Raw genomic sequence first — 17,489 nt, forward strand, 5'->3', positions numbered from 1 at the left:
CTCCAAAGCAATCCGTCAATCCCTGAGAGCTTTGTCACTGTTAGGCTTGCTGGCACAAGTGGCAGAATCGGGCGCTCGGACTTGGTATCACTTCTGACTTTGATTGACAGGCCCTGAGTCACACTGGGGACTTCAGCCACAGGGGAACCCCAGACACGAAGAGTTTGCTTCCCAGTCTCTGGAGTTTAGGGAGGCCCATAGAAGGCAACTGGAATCGTTCATATCCACCAAAAGAGTTAGAAAGAGCTCACTAGGAAGAGGGCAATAAAAATACATGAAAGAAGTATAGGAAAACAGCAAATCTCCACAGTCTTAAAATTTCATTTTAGAATGCCAGTAGCTACGGAATGCAGAATATGCAAGACTAGATTTCTATCTTTTAACTTAGTGTTCTGTCTTTTTAAAAGAATTCAAAGTCCCAAAATTACTGGATACATTACTTGGTAACAAGTGTTAAAACTATAAACTCATGCTGTAGACTACAGCTATTGAGCTGCGATTTAAAAGGGAAATTTAATTAATAGATGCTAAAAGTGGTTATGCACAGTTGACGTGCACTTTAAGAATTTTTTTGAGATAAGCAAATCTTAGTGTGCATAGATATTCCATATATTAAGAAATGTGTCGAGACAAGCTGGGGGCACCTGGGAGGCTCAGTCGGTTGAGCGCCCAACCCTTGATTCTGGTTCAGGTCTATGTATGATCTCACGGTCGGGCTCCATGACAGAAGATGAGTACAGAGGGGAGACAGGCAGCTTGATGCCAAGTGTGATGAGGAAACTTCAAGGTTGTAAGTATGGGATTGGATTGATGTGATCTGATCTGTACTTTGGAAAGATTGCTTTGGCTGCTCTAGATCAAATGGAATGTTGAGGCACGAGAGTAGGAACAGGAAACAAGCTAGGAGGCTGTGTCAGCAAATCAGACAGGTGGGACTGGTGGCTGGACCAGAGTGCTGGTGAGGGGGTGTTGACAGCTGAAAGGTTGGGATCTGTTTTAAAGATGGAGTGCATGTTATTTGCTGATGACTGGGTGTGGGGTGGTAGAGGGAAAGAGGATGACTGTGAGGTTACTGGTTTGGTGGTTGTCAGTTAACTGAGGTGGTGGGGACTTGGGAGGCTCAGCAATGGGAGTCTAGAGTTCAGTATGGCTTTCTTGAAATAGAGGTGCCATTAAACACTGAGCTGAAAAAAGTAAATTGGTTATGAACTTGTAGTGGAAGAGAGACCAGAACATGAGAGTCCGGTGGGAAATAACTCCCAGGTAGGAGTTAATTCCTTTACTTTTCACAAAAACACATTAGATGGGTAACATCTGGCTATTAGAAGCAGAAATTCATGAAAGCCACTTCTTTTTAAATTTTTTTTTAATTTTTGAATTCTAATGTAGTTAACATTCATTTCACAGTATCGTGATTCAACAATCCCATATTTTACTCACTGATCAACAAGATACGTGTACGTGTATTCTTAATCCCCTTTACCTATTTCCCCCACCCCCACCTCCTCTCTATTAACTATCAGTTTGTTCTCTATAGTTAAGAGTCTGTTTTTGATTTGTCTACCTTTTTTTCCCTTTGCTTAATGAAAGCCACTTTTTAAAATTAAAGGGTTTTTCTCCCTTCATGTAATAGATAAACCAATGGAACAGAAAAAGAAAATCCCAGATATACGTAGGAATTCTGAAAATAATACAAGTATTTCAGAAAACTGGGAAAAGATTAATCAATAAGTGGCATAAAGACAATAGATGAGTCATCTGGAAAAATAAAATAAAATGGGATCTGTGTCCCTTATCCCACACCCGGGTAAATTCCAAGTGGATCAAAGATCTAAGTATAAAAACTAAAACATTCTAGAAGAAATCATAGGAGAGTTATCTTGAGGTGGAAGTTTTTCTAACTGTGGCTTAGCATCCAAAACCTCCAAAAGAAAATAATAATAAATTCTATTAAATTTGCATGGTAAAGTCAAAAGTATGGCAAATTGGGACCATATCTTTGCAATCCATTTTACAAAGCCAATTTCTCTAATATGCAGAGTGCCCATAGAAATAGAGAAAAAGCCAATACCCAACATAAAAATGAGCAAAGGATATGAACACACAGTTCATAGATAAAAAGAAGCATATAAAAGAGACAGGGAGAGACTGACAGGGAAGGAAGGAGAGGGGGAGAGAGAGAAACTGGGGAAGGATACATGAAAACAAACAACAGTGAGTATCTGTGAGGGTATAGGGGGACTAGGGGAATGGGGGACAAGAATGGGACAGAAACTTTGCATCACATGCCTCTGTAATAATTTAAACTTTTGAATTATATATATTATTTAGAAAAACTATAGGACTTTCTATACACAATTATTGCTCTTGTAATTTGTAAACATTACAAGTATTTTGGAGAGCAGGGCATAACATAACAATAATGATAAACTCTTTTACCCCAAAACTCCTAGAAGTTTCATTCATGAAAAACAAAAAAATTCACACACAATGTTCTTCATGATAGCAGTGCCTTATAATGGGGGACAAAAAGAAGCAACGTAAACATCCGTTAGAAGGAGAATTATTTAATTATGACATACTACATGATAGAATAGTAAGCTACTGTGCAGTGTAACTAAGAAGACCAGGAGGAAATGTTCATTCGCCAAATATTTACTGTGTACCTACTCTGTGTCACACATCGTTCTGGATGTTAGGGATACAACGATAAATGAGACCAAGAAAAAAAAGAAAACCTATGAAATCTATGTGCTAAAGGAACTTATGTTACATTGGGGAAGACTGGTAGCAGGCAAAGAGCTACAATATAAGAAAGTTGTAGTGGTTATGACTGTAAATAAAGTTGGATAAGGGGATAGTGAATGTCAAGGGGTTACTATTTTTACATAAGAATCAAGGAAAGCCTTGCTGAGAGGATACTATTTGAGAAAAATCCCAAAGGAGGTGAGAGAACAAATCATGCAGGTGTTCAGGGGAAGAGAGGGCGAGTGCAAAAGGCTGAGAGGCAGGGGCATGCTTAGCATGTTTGCACAGCAGCAAGGAGGCCAGTGTGGCTTTCCATACGTTGTAAATGAAGGCAGACAGAATAGGGGTTCTGGTCATGAGAAGGTCTGGACTGCTATAGCAAAGCCTTTGGTATTTTTTCTGAGTGTGATACAAAAGCTCCTGGAAGTTTTTGAACGGAAGTGGAAGTAGCCACAAATGCCTGTGTGAAAAGCGAGAAGTCTAACTCATCCGTTAAGACAAGCTGGTGGATAAAAAGACGGTGCACACCCGGAGATAGTCGAGAAATGGAAAAGGCAGGACTCCGTGAATGATTGGATGTGGAAGGTGGAGGCAAAGGAAGAACCTAGAAAGATTCTAAGGTTTGGGCATCAAGATAAATGGTATTAAATGAGATGGGAAATTAGGTGGGTGAACAGATTTGGAGAACTAGAAAAGTTATGTTTGGTTTTAGATGTGCTGAATTTGAGGTACCTCTGAGTTACAAATGTAGAAAAGGGGAAAACTAAAACGAACCTGGTTGTAGTATAAACTCATAGTTTTCAAGATGGATGAATGGATGAATAAACAGAAGTAAATGTGTTTTACTCGTGTGTGTGTGTGTGTTTGTGTGTGTGTGTACATTCCCTAGCTCTCTCTACTAAGAGGTCCTGAGGCAGCAATACTCCAGTATCAATGAGCACATTTAGCACCCAGATATTAGCTTTTAAATATCTGAAAGAAACCCGGGCTCCTTGGTGAAATCACTGATTTCAGGTTTGGATGAGAGAAAATATACGATGAGCTTTGAACGTTTCATTAGGTCAGAAAGTGAGAACATTCTCAAAGAATGATGGAGACATGGCAAAAGGACACAGGAGCTAGCTTGCAAGAGGCTGCCACTAGCAAAATCTGGCACAATTAGAACATCAGAATAAATGATAGTTACGGATTGCAGCCCAGAGTATACGAATCCATGAGTCCACACTGACATATAAAAATGAATGAGTGAAAATTTTGATAAGGAATAGGATATTTACTTATTTTCAAAGTATCTCCCACATAATATTTTTTAATTCCAGAAGGAAAAGTAACCAATAGTTGAGAAGCCTGGCAGACATCATCTTAATCAAGTAGTAAGTGAACATTATCAGTACTGGAACAAATTGAAATAGTGTGCCAATGATTCAGAAGAACATAGCACCAATTTTGTGTTATCCTTACCAGTGATACATAGGCTAAATCTCCTCGTGACAAAACATCAGACAAACACAAATGGAAGGCTTCTGTACTACAAAATTACTGGCCTGTATCCTTCAAAAATGTCAAGGTCATGAAAGTCAAAGAAAGACTGAGAAACCCTTCCAGGTTGCAGAGGATTAAAGAGACGTGACAACTGAATGCAATACATGATTCTGAATTATCTCCTTTTGCTACAAAGAATATGATTGGAACAATGGGTGAATCATGAGTGGGGTTTGAGAATTAGGTGTAGGGATATGTCAATATTCATTTCCTCCCCTTGATGGTTGTATAACAGTTATGTAAGATATAGTCCTTGTTTGTACAAACTTACTCCCAAATGATTCGGGAAAAAACATGCTTTGTACTGTATTTAAAACTTTTAGTAAATTTGGGATTGTTTCAAAAAGCCTCTAAATTATCACAAAAGTGAATTAGAAGTGAGTAAATGGGAGTAAGTGAGGCACATCCATACTTTCTAGAAGGTTGACAGGAAAGAGGGCAGTGCAGGCTACCAGATGAGAGGAGACTGCTCCAAGTTTTCAAAGTGTGCTAGTCTGCTGGTCTACATGCAAAAGCTGGTGTTTGGAGAGCAAACAGATGTAGGATAGATGGTAGTCATTGCAAAACGAACACCTACCTGTAGGTGGTGGGTGTCCTGGGTGCCCAGGGTAGGTGAGAAGTTGAAGCTGGTTTATAAGCTGGGAGGAATGTCAGCTGATGTGGCTTGCGGTCCTGTGGACTGAGGTAGGCAAGCTGGAAATGGAACAAATTCATGCGTGAGAACCTTCCTTCTCTCTGAGTAATAGAGTTGTATTCTAAAAACGACCCCTTGTCTGTTCTCAAAATGGTAAACTAAATATGGTTTGGTCTTTGAAACTGAAATTACCTTATTATAAAATATCTTAAAACTACTTAATATTTTTCTCAGTGATACTGTTCCCAGAACAGGTATTCTTAAGACCGCAGAAAAAATTAGAACGTTTCCTTTGATATTTAAAAAAATAATAAACAAGCTTTATGTGTATGCCTTTGCCTAGGTAATTTGTGTTTTATTTGGTAGGGTCAGAGCAGGTAAAATATGTCCATGTACTTGATAAACACAGATGATTTATAAGCCATTGCATGGGACAAGACTGGTTTGTAGGCCAATTAGCAACCTAGAATGTGAAACCCTGACTCAGAAGCAGGTCATCTAAGAATGATGATTAAACTCTGTTCCCCATTGTTTCAACAGGCCCTATACAGTAGTGCTGTTTACTACCAGGTCCATTTACTCTAGACTGGCTCCCTCATTGGGAGTACAGAACCCTGAAGCTTATTCAAATGACTGTCTTCTCATTTCGCCTAAGACTGCACATAACCAGTGCCATTGTAGATGCAATGAAGGGTCCTTATCTATTACTTGCAGTGCAGCCATAGAGTTTTAGGGTTTAATCCCCATTCAGAACGCTGGTTGAGAATATTATTTGGTGATCTGGAAGAAGCAATGGGATGCTATAACTTATCTATGGCACCACCAAAACTATGCCCTTTGCTTGGTGCCTTTTTCCTTACTCTATACTCAGTTACAGACCCTTGTCTCTTCAGGTTTCAGTGCTGAGTAGACATGAAAAGTGGGAATACCAAATGACCCCTCACTCGAGAGTGAATTGGGGAATTAATGAGAGAAAACAAAACCACAGTCTTCCCAGGGCTGCTGGGTTAATTCGGTACGTTTTGAGTAATAAACTTTCTTAGCTAAGATCCCTCCTTCCCTTCCTCCCTCTCTCCTTTCCTTCATTTATCTTGTTCTAATTCAGTATTTCACTAGGATACTAATACTTCCCTTCCCACACCTTTACGTTAGAACAATGTAGAAGTCTCATCTTGTGAATTACCTGTATAAATCATTTTAAATACCTGTTACTGTTCCTGAGGGTAGGAACTAAGTCTTATACCTTGTATCCCCAAAAGTCTGAATAAATACTCATCAATTAATTCAACTTGGTGTACCAAGCATATGTTGATCACCTATAAAATCTAAAGCTCTGGGCTAAGAGTTGTTTTAGGCACATAGGGGATAAGAAACATGATCCCTGCCCTCAAGAAACTTCCAGGCATGGATGTCTGTTGGCCATCTGTTTGTCTTCTTTGGAGAAATGTCTGTGCCTGTATTCTGCCCATTTTTAAATTGGATTATTTGTTTTTTGGGTGTTAAGTTGTATCGATTCTTTATATATTTGGGCACTAACCCTTTATCAGATATGTCATTTGCAAATATCTTCTCCCATTCAGTAGGTTGCCTTGTTGTTTTGTTGATTACTTCTTTTGTTGTGCAGAAGCTTTATATTGTGATGTAGTCTGCATAGTTTGTTTTTGCTTTTGTTTCCCTTGCCTCAGGAGACATACCTAGAAAAATGTTGCTACTGTTCATGTCAGAGAAATTACTGCCTGTGCTCTCTTCTGGGATTTTTATGGTTTCAGATCTCACATTTAGGTCTTTAACCATCTGGAGTTTATTTTTGTGTATGGCATAAGAAAGTGGACCAGTTTCATTCTTTTGCGGGTAACTGTCCAATTTTCCCAATACCATTTGTTAAAGAGACTCTCTCTTTCCCATTGTATATTCTTTCCTCCTTTCTCAAAGATTAATTGACCATATAGTTGTGGGTTTATTTCTGTATAACCAGGGAAATGCACATCAAAACTACAGTGAGCTATCACCTCACACCTGTTAGAATGGCTAAAATAAAAAACCTAAGAAACAACAAGTATTGGCAAGGGTATAGAGGAAAAGGAAACCTTATGTACTGTTGGGATTGCAAACTGGGGTAGCCCCTATAGGAAAGTTGAAAATAGAACGTAAAAAGTTAAAAATAGTTGAGAAAGAGAATCCCAAGTAGGCCTCTCGCTGCCAGCACAGAGCCCAGCGTAGGGCTCAATTCCATGAACCCTGAGATCATGACCTGTGTCAAATCAGTTGTTGGACGCTCAACCCTTAAGTCACCAGGCACCTCTATCCATGTAACTTATACACAGATGTTCATAGCACCATTATTTCAGTAATGTAAAAAAAAAAAAAAATAGAGACAACCCAAAAATGTGGTATATCCATATGATGGAATATTATTCCACAACAAAAATGAATGATGTACTGACACATGCTACCATGTGGATTATCCTCGAAAACATTATGCTAGGTGAAAGAAGCCAGTCACAAAAGGACACATATTGTGTGATTCCATTCATGTGAAGTATCCAAAATAGGCAAATCTATAGAGACAGAAAGGAGATTACGTGTCTCTGGGTACTTGGGGGAGGGGAGGATGAGGAGGCTGCTTAGTCGACTGAAATTTCCTTTTGGGGTGATGAAAATATTCTGGAATAAGGTAGTGTTTATGGTTGCAGAACATTGTGAATATACCTAATGCCACTGAACTGCACACCTTAAAATGGTTAAAATGGTAAATTTTATGCTATATGTATTCTGCCCTGTTAATAAAAACAGGGTGAATTTTGTGGTATGTGAATGATGTCTCAAAACTGCTATAGAAATGAAAGGCATAATAGCTTGGATTAATCACCAGGAAACTGTGCTGAGGGGAAAAAAAATCCAATGCCAATGACTATGTACTGGACAATTCTGTTTTTATAACTTTTTGAAGTGGCAGAATTTTAGAAATGGAAGACAGATTAATAGCGTCTAGATGTTGGGATAGGGGTGGGGAGATAGTGGGAAGTGGGTTATAAAAGGCAGCATAAAGAATTCTTGTAGTGATAGAATTGGTCAGTGTCTTTGTTTTTTTAGTGTTTTTTTTTTATTTATTTAAGCAATCTCTATACCCAACATGGGGTTCAAACTCACAACCCCAAGATCAAGAGTCTCATGCTCTTCTGATTGAACTAGCCAGGTGCCCTGGAACTCTTCAGCGTCTTGACTGGTATTGGATATAGGACCCTACACATGTAGTAAAACTGTAGAGCACTGAACACACACATGAACACGTGCACACGAGCACAAGTGAAATGTGTTTTTCTGAAATCTGAATAAGACTGGTGGATTGTATCAATGTCAGTGTCCTAGCTGTGATGTTGTACTATTATTTGCTAGTATAGTACTACACTAGTGGGGGAGACTGGGCAAAGTGTACATCCGAGCTCGATAGCATACCTTATAGTTGCATGTGAATCCATGGTTACCTTGTTAGAAATTTGCAATACAGGTTAGAGTCTGGAACTGTGAGCCCTCCCGCTTTGCTTTTCTTTTTCAACATTACTTTGGCTATTCAAGGTCTTTTCTTCTTCCATACAAATTTTAGGATTGTTTGTTCTAGCTCTGTGAAAAATGCTGGTGTTATTTTAACAGGGATTACTTCTTACTCTTGTCTTGGCCCAGTTATAGTCTTATCTCCACAAGCAATGCCCCAGATCATACTCCGGGATGGACCAAGCTTACAGCAGGTTTTGTTTTAGTTTGGCTTGGTTAATTCCAGTAATGCAGTATTTTCCAAAAATAAATAGGATGTGCAAGTAAAGAAAAGGCCTTTCTCAGGCTTTTTTGGCATCCTTTACTTAAGTCACTTTTACCAAAGAGAGATTGTTATTCCTTCCCGTTCCTTGATATTAGAAAGTTTGTATGTCACACTTGTATTTTAGCAAAGAGAAAATATCATTTTTTAAATGAATAAAAACCACATTTCTGTGCAGTAGAAATCATCCTGTTAACATCTCGTCATGTTACAAAGATAAACAACAGGATTAACTGTTTACTTTAGGAGCGCAGTCTGGTTGTTTTTCAGGAGAAGAACACAATGTCCTGCTGTATCTGGTTTCCCGTCTGTCGAGCGGGTTGGTGGAGCTGGGGAAAGGCCCTCCACCCACTCAGCCCTCTGCTGTCCCTCTCTCCTCCTTTTCTTCCTCTTCCCTCCCTCCTTGCTGTGACTTTTCCTCCCCCTGTTCATGTTCAAACACTTCTTCTCTCTCCTCCCTTCTCTTCCCTTTTCCCTCCCCCCCTTCCTTTCTCCTGCTTTTTTCCCCTCACTTCATCCTCCGATTTCTTCCATTTCTTCCTTAAAATAGAGGCTTAGCAAGAAATCATAATGTGGCGAGAAAGATCCTGTTGATCTTTAGAGGCTGCTTAAGTTGACACTGACCTGGAAGAAAGCGGCTGGACTGACTCTGATTCCGGGAATTCTTGGTGGACTGCTAAGAACTGCTCCCATAACCCGGGCAAACATCCCACATGTTCACGTAATCTCCCCTCTCACTGTCCATGCGTACACACACACACACACGCACGCACGCGCAGACACACACGAATCTACTGTTTCTCTCTCTTCTTCACTTGTGTTTCTGTGATACTGAGTCAGTGAGTGAAAAGAAAGGGAAAAATGAATATTTTTCCAAAGTGGGGGAGGGACATTTAAAACTTCAAAGAATAATTAAATTACAGTTTCTCTGAAACTCCCTCTACAACAGTTTTGCTTTCCTTATTCCTAGTGCTTTGTTCTGTTGCTTTTGCAGATTGACAATATGTGAATTTTTAGAATTCTTAAAGTATTCCTCAATTGGCGTGATGTGCCATTAAGCTGGTAAGAGAAGGAAAAGAAATTCTTAAAGATAAATATTAACTCCATAATGGACTTTTATACTTCCAACATGATGTGGATGGGATTGAACAGTGAACCTCTTATCTGTATTATTTTATGTTGCTGGGAATGCGCAGTGGAATGTAGTTTCATTTGGCACCCGTTTTAGTCAGTTCTTCCAACATGGTCCTGGCCTCACCCTCGTGGCTCAGAAATGCATAGAATCAAAGTCCTGCTGAATGACTCCTGATGGCTGAAACGGGAGATTCTTAAACTACTTTTTGACTGTCTTATATTCCCAGCTGGGAGGGGTGGAGCGTGGCTGACGGGGGCAGGAGCACGCTGAAGACCATGGGCATTTTCACAGTTGTTTCTTGCTGTCCCGTGGATGACCAGGGCAGCATCGCAGGGCCGGGCACAAGTTGGTTTCATGGGTAGCAACACCCTTTCTGTGTGGGATAATGCACCCCCGTGCTGCTCTCGTGCACTTTCCTCAAGCCCCTTCACCAAGGTGCACACGCCTACTACAGACTTAGGAGAGCAGGCACATGATAAGAGAAAAGAATCTTGTCCATGAAGTGCATTTGTAGTAGTGAATTTGCCTGGTGAGCAAAGGACACCAAGATTTTGAGCGCAGATTAGGTGCAAGCATTTACTAGGTGTGAAGCAGACTTCAGTTAATCTCCATTGTACCCGTGTGGAGCCGGGGGCCCACATCCAGCAACAGCAGAGCTCAAAAGAGAGCCCGTCTTCTCCAGACCTGCCGTTCCCCTGCCCCACGTGCTTCCAATCACGAAATTGAGAGGAAGGATCTCATGTGGGGTCAGGGTCTACATTTTAGGCATGGGTGGAACATTGATTTTAAATAAGTGGCATCCACTTGCCAGACTTTTATTCCAAGAATTTTGAATGGCAAAGTCTGTCTCATGGAATGAATGCAGTTCGGAGGCACTTATTCAAACCACTAACATCCTATTTCCTCCCTGTGACACGTTTTCTCTCTGCTGTTGGAAGTTTATCGCTGCTAAGAATAGCAATGCCCCCCTCAGGCTACGTGTATGGTACCCACCAGCAGTGCTCAGGGCTCAGTGATACGTGGGGTATGAAAAGTCACCTAGACCTGAGCCCTAGCTTGCACGGATTTGAGATTACTGATCGTGCACATCTTCCTTGCCCAGTGGGTATTCTGTGGCAGGAAAGCAAAAGGATGTACTCAACCTGCTTTTCCAAAGTGGAAGCCCAGTTTTATTAACACTGACCATCACATCACTTTAAAATGTCCGATCTCCTAATCTCCATGGGGCTTGGCTAGCAGCTGAGCTCACAGCATTTCAGACGTTACTAAGAACAGTGCGAGTGTCAGCTGGTTCTCCCTCTGAGCATGACCACATGCCGATACAGTGTCTGCTCAGATGCCTCCGATGCTGGTCTGATATACCTTAGACTGAAATAATTGAGAAGGCCACCAACGAGTAAGCAAGAGAGAGGTGCCTGGGTAGCTCAGTCAGTTAAGCATCCAAATCTTGATTTCGGCTCAGGTCACAGTCTCATGGTCATGATCTCACAGTCATGGTGTCGCAGTCGTGAGAGTGAGCCCCCAGTCAGGCTCTGAGCTGAGCATGGAGCCTACTTAAGATTTTCTCCCTCCCCTTCCCTTTCCCTCTGCCCCTCCCCCACTTGGGTGTGCTCTTGCTTACATGTGCGCACTCTCTCTGTCAATAAATTAAAAAATGAAAGGAAAAAGAAAAAGAAATCGTAGGCTAGTGTAGACCCTTCCCTGACCCTCACCCATCATCGTGACCATGTTCTTCTGTCTCCTCCCTGAAATGCTTTTCTAATGCATTCTCACATGCTGACAGAGGCCAAGAGAGAACAGCAGTCGTACAAGGGTTGGGGATCAAGGGTGAGGGCCAGGGCCCATGGGATGAGCTCACAAGCTGGTGCCTCATCCACGAGCGTTCACTCAGTGTTGCCAGACTCTAGGTTTCTTAAGACCACAGGAAATTTGAGGTTTGCATAAAATCTCCCAATTTTTGTTATCTGTTAACTAATTTAGAAATGTTTTAACACTGTATAAACCAAAGAAAACCTATCAACCAGCTGGACTTGGCCCGTGAACACCACTTTGCAGCTTCACTATTTTCTGTGAGATGGTTGCCATTGATCAGAGCAGTGACCTCATGCTGGTCTAAGGAGACCCTCTGCAAAGTTCTCCGTTCAAGCCATCCTCCACCCTGTGCCAAGACTTCTGTTTCTGAAACAGTGATTTTATCAAACCCCGTCCGGTGTCACCCTGTTGTTGACTCATTGATGGCAGGAGGTAGGTGTGCTGCCTGGCACACATGCCCGTCATTTGTCACCCCTGGTTTCCTCTCAGGTCAGCCTCCACCAGGCCGTCATCACATGGCCATTGCCTCCAGCCACTACTGGGCGTCACGGTACCAGCCACGTCCAACCACGAGACGCCTCCACTAGGTCAATGCCTCTCTTTCCTACCCCTACCTGGTCCTTTCCTTCCCGTCCCATTTTCTCCTCTCTTTACAAATGCTTGTCAACATTTTAATTTTATTATTAATATAACTTTGATTATAAATATAACTTAAATTTACAATAATGCATTGGAAAAAAAAGAACAATGCAAATTGAAATCACAATTATTAGTCTTTACCCTTTTTGCCACTTTACTAATCTCTTCTCTCTTTCTTTGTTTTTTTTTTTTTTCTTCCTCTCTCTCTCTTTTTCTTTCTTGTTTTCTAGCTTTCTTTCAATTTCGTAGTCATGGAAAAGCTCTTTCCCATTACAGGATTTTGTATATGTTGTTTTCTATGTTTTAAGTCCTCTTCTCTCAAACTTTTGCATGATTGGCTTATCCTTCTTCAGGACTCAGCTCTTTTTAAGAAACCTTCCCTGGTTAGACCATCCCACCCTAAGTTGTATCTAAAGGCACTCTGCGTATTGCCTTGCTAGCACTCCCACAGTTTGTGGTTGTATATTTATGTGCATATTAGGTGTTTCCCGAAGGAGGCACAGAGGGCAGGGTCTATGTAGCTCATTGCCAGATTCCTAGTGCCTTGCAGGCAGCCAGAGCCAGCAGCAGTCCTGCTGTATTTAGCACATAAATAAGTGGATCATAGATTTACTAGATGCCACCCAAAAGCCAGAGCACTGTTTTGGTATACAGTGAAAAACCCACAAGTGCCATTGTTATTAAGAATCTTGTGACATTTATATCATGGCTCTGTGGACCTCTGTGCCTCACTGCATTTCTTTTGTCTGACATAGCAATTGTGTTCAAACAAATCAAGATGTCTTTTAAGAAAAAAGAACAACTCACACTCAAGTCTGCAAATTTAGGATGGAAACTTTCCAAATACTCTCAAAACTTATAAATAATGGCTAAAGAGCCATTATGCTTTCCTATATAGCACATGCAAAATATCCATGGGATCATAATTTCTCCTGGATGTAAATTGAAGAAAAAAATAGAAGACTGCCTTCAGAATAGCAGAGTGAGGACACAGTGAATTCTGTCCCTAACAAATACTTTAGCTGGAGAAAACTTTAAAAATCATTTAAAGCCTCAGGAAGTTTTCCTAAAGGCATACAGCAAATGGAGAAACATTCCATCAATAGAACCAAGAAAGTCTACTAAGTGTCAGAAAGAACAAGGAGTCCGTGGCCCTTGAGACATGATCCATGCCCCCATCAGCCCAAGTTGTCTTAAGAAGACTGTTCTGGGGGCGCCTGGGTGGCTCAATCGGTTAGGCGGCTGACTTCACCTCAGGTCATGATCTCACGGTCCGTGATTTCGAGTCCCGCGTTGGGCTCTGTGCTGACAGCTCAGAGCCTGGAGCCTGTTTCAGATTCTGTGTCTCCCTCTCTCTGACCCTACCCCGTTCATGCTCTGTCTCTCTCTGTCCCAAAAATAAATAAACGTTAAAAAAAAAAAAAAAAAAAAAAAAAGACTGTTCTGGGGTTCTGCTATAGTACTGCAGTCAAGAAGAAGCCCCCACTCCCCTCAGCTCACAGTCTAGGGTACAGTTTCACTGCGGGAGATCTCCTAGCCCACGTTGCAGCTCTACCCCAAGTGTGGTGGGCCAAGAATACTGGCCCAGTTGTCCTATCCCAGCTCACCCATAGGACAGAGGCACCAGAGCAGAGAAGCAGTCCCAGATCAGTGTTCCCACCCCCACCCCAACACACACTCTGGATCCGAAGTGTAACTCCAGGAGAAGGGGACTCCATCCTCACCCCCGGGTCTGTGAAGTGGCACGGAGGTTCTGCCCAGAGGACAAGAGGTTATAAGGAAGAAGAGCCCTATGGCACTGCCTGAGAGAATTGACCTGTTTTGAAACAGAGTACAATCCTCTGCTCAAGGGTGTTGTTGAAAGTAATGGGGATCTTGGTGGAGAGCAATTCCGAGACTGCCTATAGCCCTGTGATACTGTGTCAATAAAGAGATGACCAAGCAATCAGCAGTTTTAACAGAGAGCGTCAGGGAAAAGACATAGCCAAGAAGAACCCTCCTAGTATCACAGTAAAACTTCCAGACTCAAGAAGGGTGTGCTCAGCTGCCCCCACTCAGGAGCAGTCAGAGCGACCCACAGGGAAGATTTGGAGTGCGAGCCTCACTGGCGCTGCAGGCCTCAGCACCCCTGCAACCATACTAGGTGAACAGTAGGCTGCTCTGACCCAGGAGCAGCTCCTAGGAAGCTAGACTTCAAAATAAAGGAGACGCATCCCTGGCAGTTTGGCAGCCCAAGGCCATGCCCTCCCAGGAGTGACTCCGAAGGAGTAATACAAGCCCTGGCTGATGGAGAGGCAGGAGCACAAAATCCCACCTCCTTGAACCATGATAGCAACCTCCAAGGTGTATACACCCAACGGCAAAGAGTAAAAACCTAACTTCCAAGCGGGCTTAAGCACAACCTTTCAAAGTAGCTTATGCTGACCTATGGGCGACCCCTAGGTAACCGTGTGAAAAGATTAAAACCAAATAACAAAAAAAAAAATCGGAGCAGGAACCTCACATACTGCAGCCTGCAGGAAAAAGTTCAGACAAGTCACTAAATAACTGATTAACAACAGTACCAACCCCCTGGGGTAGGCGAGTTATCCATATCTAGAGTTGCCACAATACACTGTCAAAAATGCTCAGTTGTCAACAAAAAATTACAAGATTTATGAAGAAACAAGGAAGTGTGACCTATACACAGGAGGAAAAAAGTGCAGGCAGCTGAAGGGGCCCATATGTTGGACTTAGCAGACAAAAATTTCTTTTTTTTAATTTAATTTTATTTTATTTTATTTACATTTTATTTATTTTTGAGAGAGAGAGAGAGAGAGAGCACAAGTGGAGGAGGGGAAGAGAGAGGGAGACATAGAATCTGAAGCAGGCTCCAGGCTCTGAGCTGTCAGCACAGAGCCCAACTCGGGGCTCAAACCCACGAACCGTGAGATCATGACCTGAGCCGAAGTCAGTTGCTTAACCGACTGAGCCACCCAGGCACCCCAGCAGACAAAAATTTCAAAGCAGCCATTATAAATATGTTTAGAGAATTCAAGGAAGCCATACCTCAGGAGTTAAAGGGTGGAATGTTGACAGTGTCTAATCAAATGGAAAAAATCAGTAAAAAGATACAACTCTAGGAACACTTGGATGGCTCAGTTGTTTAAGTGTCTGACTTCAGCTCAGGTCATGATCTTGCAATTCATGAGTTCGAGCCCCACATTGGACTCACTCCTGCCAGCACAGAGCCTGCTTTGGATCCTCTCTCTCTCTCCGCCCCCCCCCCCCCATTTTCTCTGCCTCTCCACCATTGGACTCATGTGCTCTCTCTCTCTCGCTTGCTCTCTCTCAAAATAAACAGAAGAAAAAGATACAGCCTATAAAAAAGAACCACATGGGAAATCTAAAGTTAGAAAGTGTAATAACCAAAATGAAAACTTCACTAGATAGACTCAGCAGTAGATTTGAGCTGACAGAAGAAAGGTTGTGAATATGAATCCAGAGTAATTGAGCTTGCACAATGTGAAGGAGAGAGGGGGGAAATGTCGAGTGCTCACTTTGGCAGCACTTACACTAAAATTGGAATGGCGCAGAAACTGCTATAGCCTCTGCACAAAGATGACATGCAACTTTGTGAAACATTACATATCTTTTTATTTAAAAAATTTTTTTTAACATTTATTTATTTTTCAGAGAGAGAGAGAGCGTGAGCAGGGGGAGGGCAGAGAGAGACAGAGAGAGGGAGACACAGAATCCAAAACAGGCTCCAGGCTTTGAGCTGTCAGCACAGAGCCCGACAAGGGGCTCGAACTCGGGAACAGAGAGATCATGACCTGAGCTGAAGTCAGACACTCAACCGAGTGACCCACCCAGGCGCCCTGAAACATTACATATTTTTAAGACTTTCATCAAATTTAAAATTCTTCCCAAAAAGAGTATGGTAATTTCAATAGGATGTTAAAACTCAATCTCAAATTTATGACTACAGAGTATTTTAGAGATTCAGAGTACTTGTGAAGACTTTTAAATAACTCGATCTTGGCTCAGTTGGTTAAGTGTCTGGCTCTTGATCTCTGCTCAGGCCATGATCTCACAGTTTATGAGTTTGAGCCCCACTCGATTCTGTCTCTCCCTCCCTCTACTCTTCCCCTCTGCTCTCACTTTCTCAAAATAAATACATTTTAAATTAATAAATACTCAATCTTTATGAAGAAAGAGGACACACCAAAATAAATCATTTCTGTATGATTATAGAAATCTCCCAAATAGCAAATATCCTTAGAGGGGAAATAAAAGAATGAAGAAAATGAGGGGTGCCTGGGTGGCTCAGTCGGTTAAGCATCCGACTTCAGCCCAGGTCATAATCTCGCAGTTCGTGAGTTTGAGCCCCACATCTGGCTCTGTGCTGACAGCTCAGAGCCTGGAACCTGCTTCCCATTCTGTGTCTCCCTCTCTCTCTGCCCCTCACCCACTCGCACTGTCTCTTTCTCTCAAAAAATAAACATTTAAAAATATTTTTTTTAAGAATGAAGAAAATGAAACAGAACCTCATAGAGATGTGGGACACCATTAAGTGCACCGACATACATGTAATGGGAGTGGTAGAATGTCAGGAAAGTTGGGAGGAGGGTGCAGAAAAACCATCTGAGTAAATAGTAGCTGAAATGTTTCAGATTTGACTGGTAAACTTTACTCATCTGGAAGCAGCTCAAGTGTCCATTAATAGATGAATGGATAAAGATCTGAGGGGTGTGTGTATGTGTGTGTATTTACTAAATTTTTTCAAACTTTTGATAAATCATTCAAATCTCATACAGATTTTTCAAGGAAAAAAAAAAGAATCCCTGTCAACTTATCATATGAAAATAATATAGTCAATTGCTTTGAGAAATGAAATTAAATCTACTATGAAAAGTAAAATTAAAGGTCAGTATCACTCATGGACATAGAAAAATCCCAAACAAAACATAGCAAATAGGATCTTGGCTTTATCTCAGGAGTAAAAAACAAAAAAAATTGCTTTAACTTAAAAAGCTATAATTGTCATTTACAACATTATCAGAGGAAATAAAATCATATAGTCATTCCAATTAATATGGAAAATGCATTTGATAAGATCCTATACCCAGGCATGATTTAAAAAATTTTTCAGCAAACTAGGAATGTTTAACCTGATGAACAAT

At 41.4% G+C, this 17,489-nt stretch overlaps 1 protein-coding gene and 1 non-coding gene across 2 annotated transcripts in view; both read left to right on the top strand.

Moving 5' to 3' along the window:
* SPIDR (scaffold protein involved in DNA repair) overlaps positions 1 to 17,489 on the top strand; it is a 502,960-nt gene that overhangs the window by 406,512 nt on the left and 78,959 nt on the right. The window lies entirely within an intron of this gene.
* LOC122496191 lies at positions 15,856 to 15,959 on the top strand. The gene has a single exon (XR_006300725.1). It is a non-coding gene; the product is annotated as a U6 spliceosomal RNA (small nuclear RNA).

This window comes from Prionailurus bengalensis, chromosome F2 (assembly GCF_016509475.1).
Source record: "Prionailurus bengalensis isolate Pbe53 chromosome F2, Fcat_Pben_1.1_paternal_pri, whole genome shotgun sequence".
NCBI classification, from domain to species: domain Eukaryota; kingdom Metazoa; phylum Chordata; class Mammalia; order Carnivora; family Felidae; genus Prionailurus; species Prionailurus bengalensis.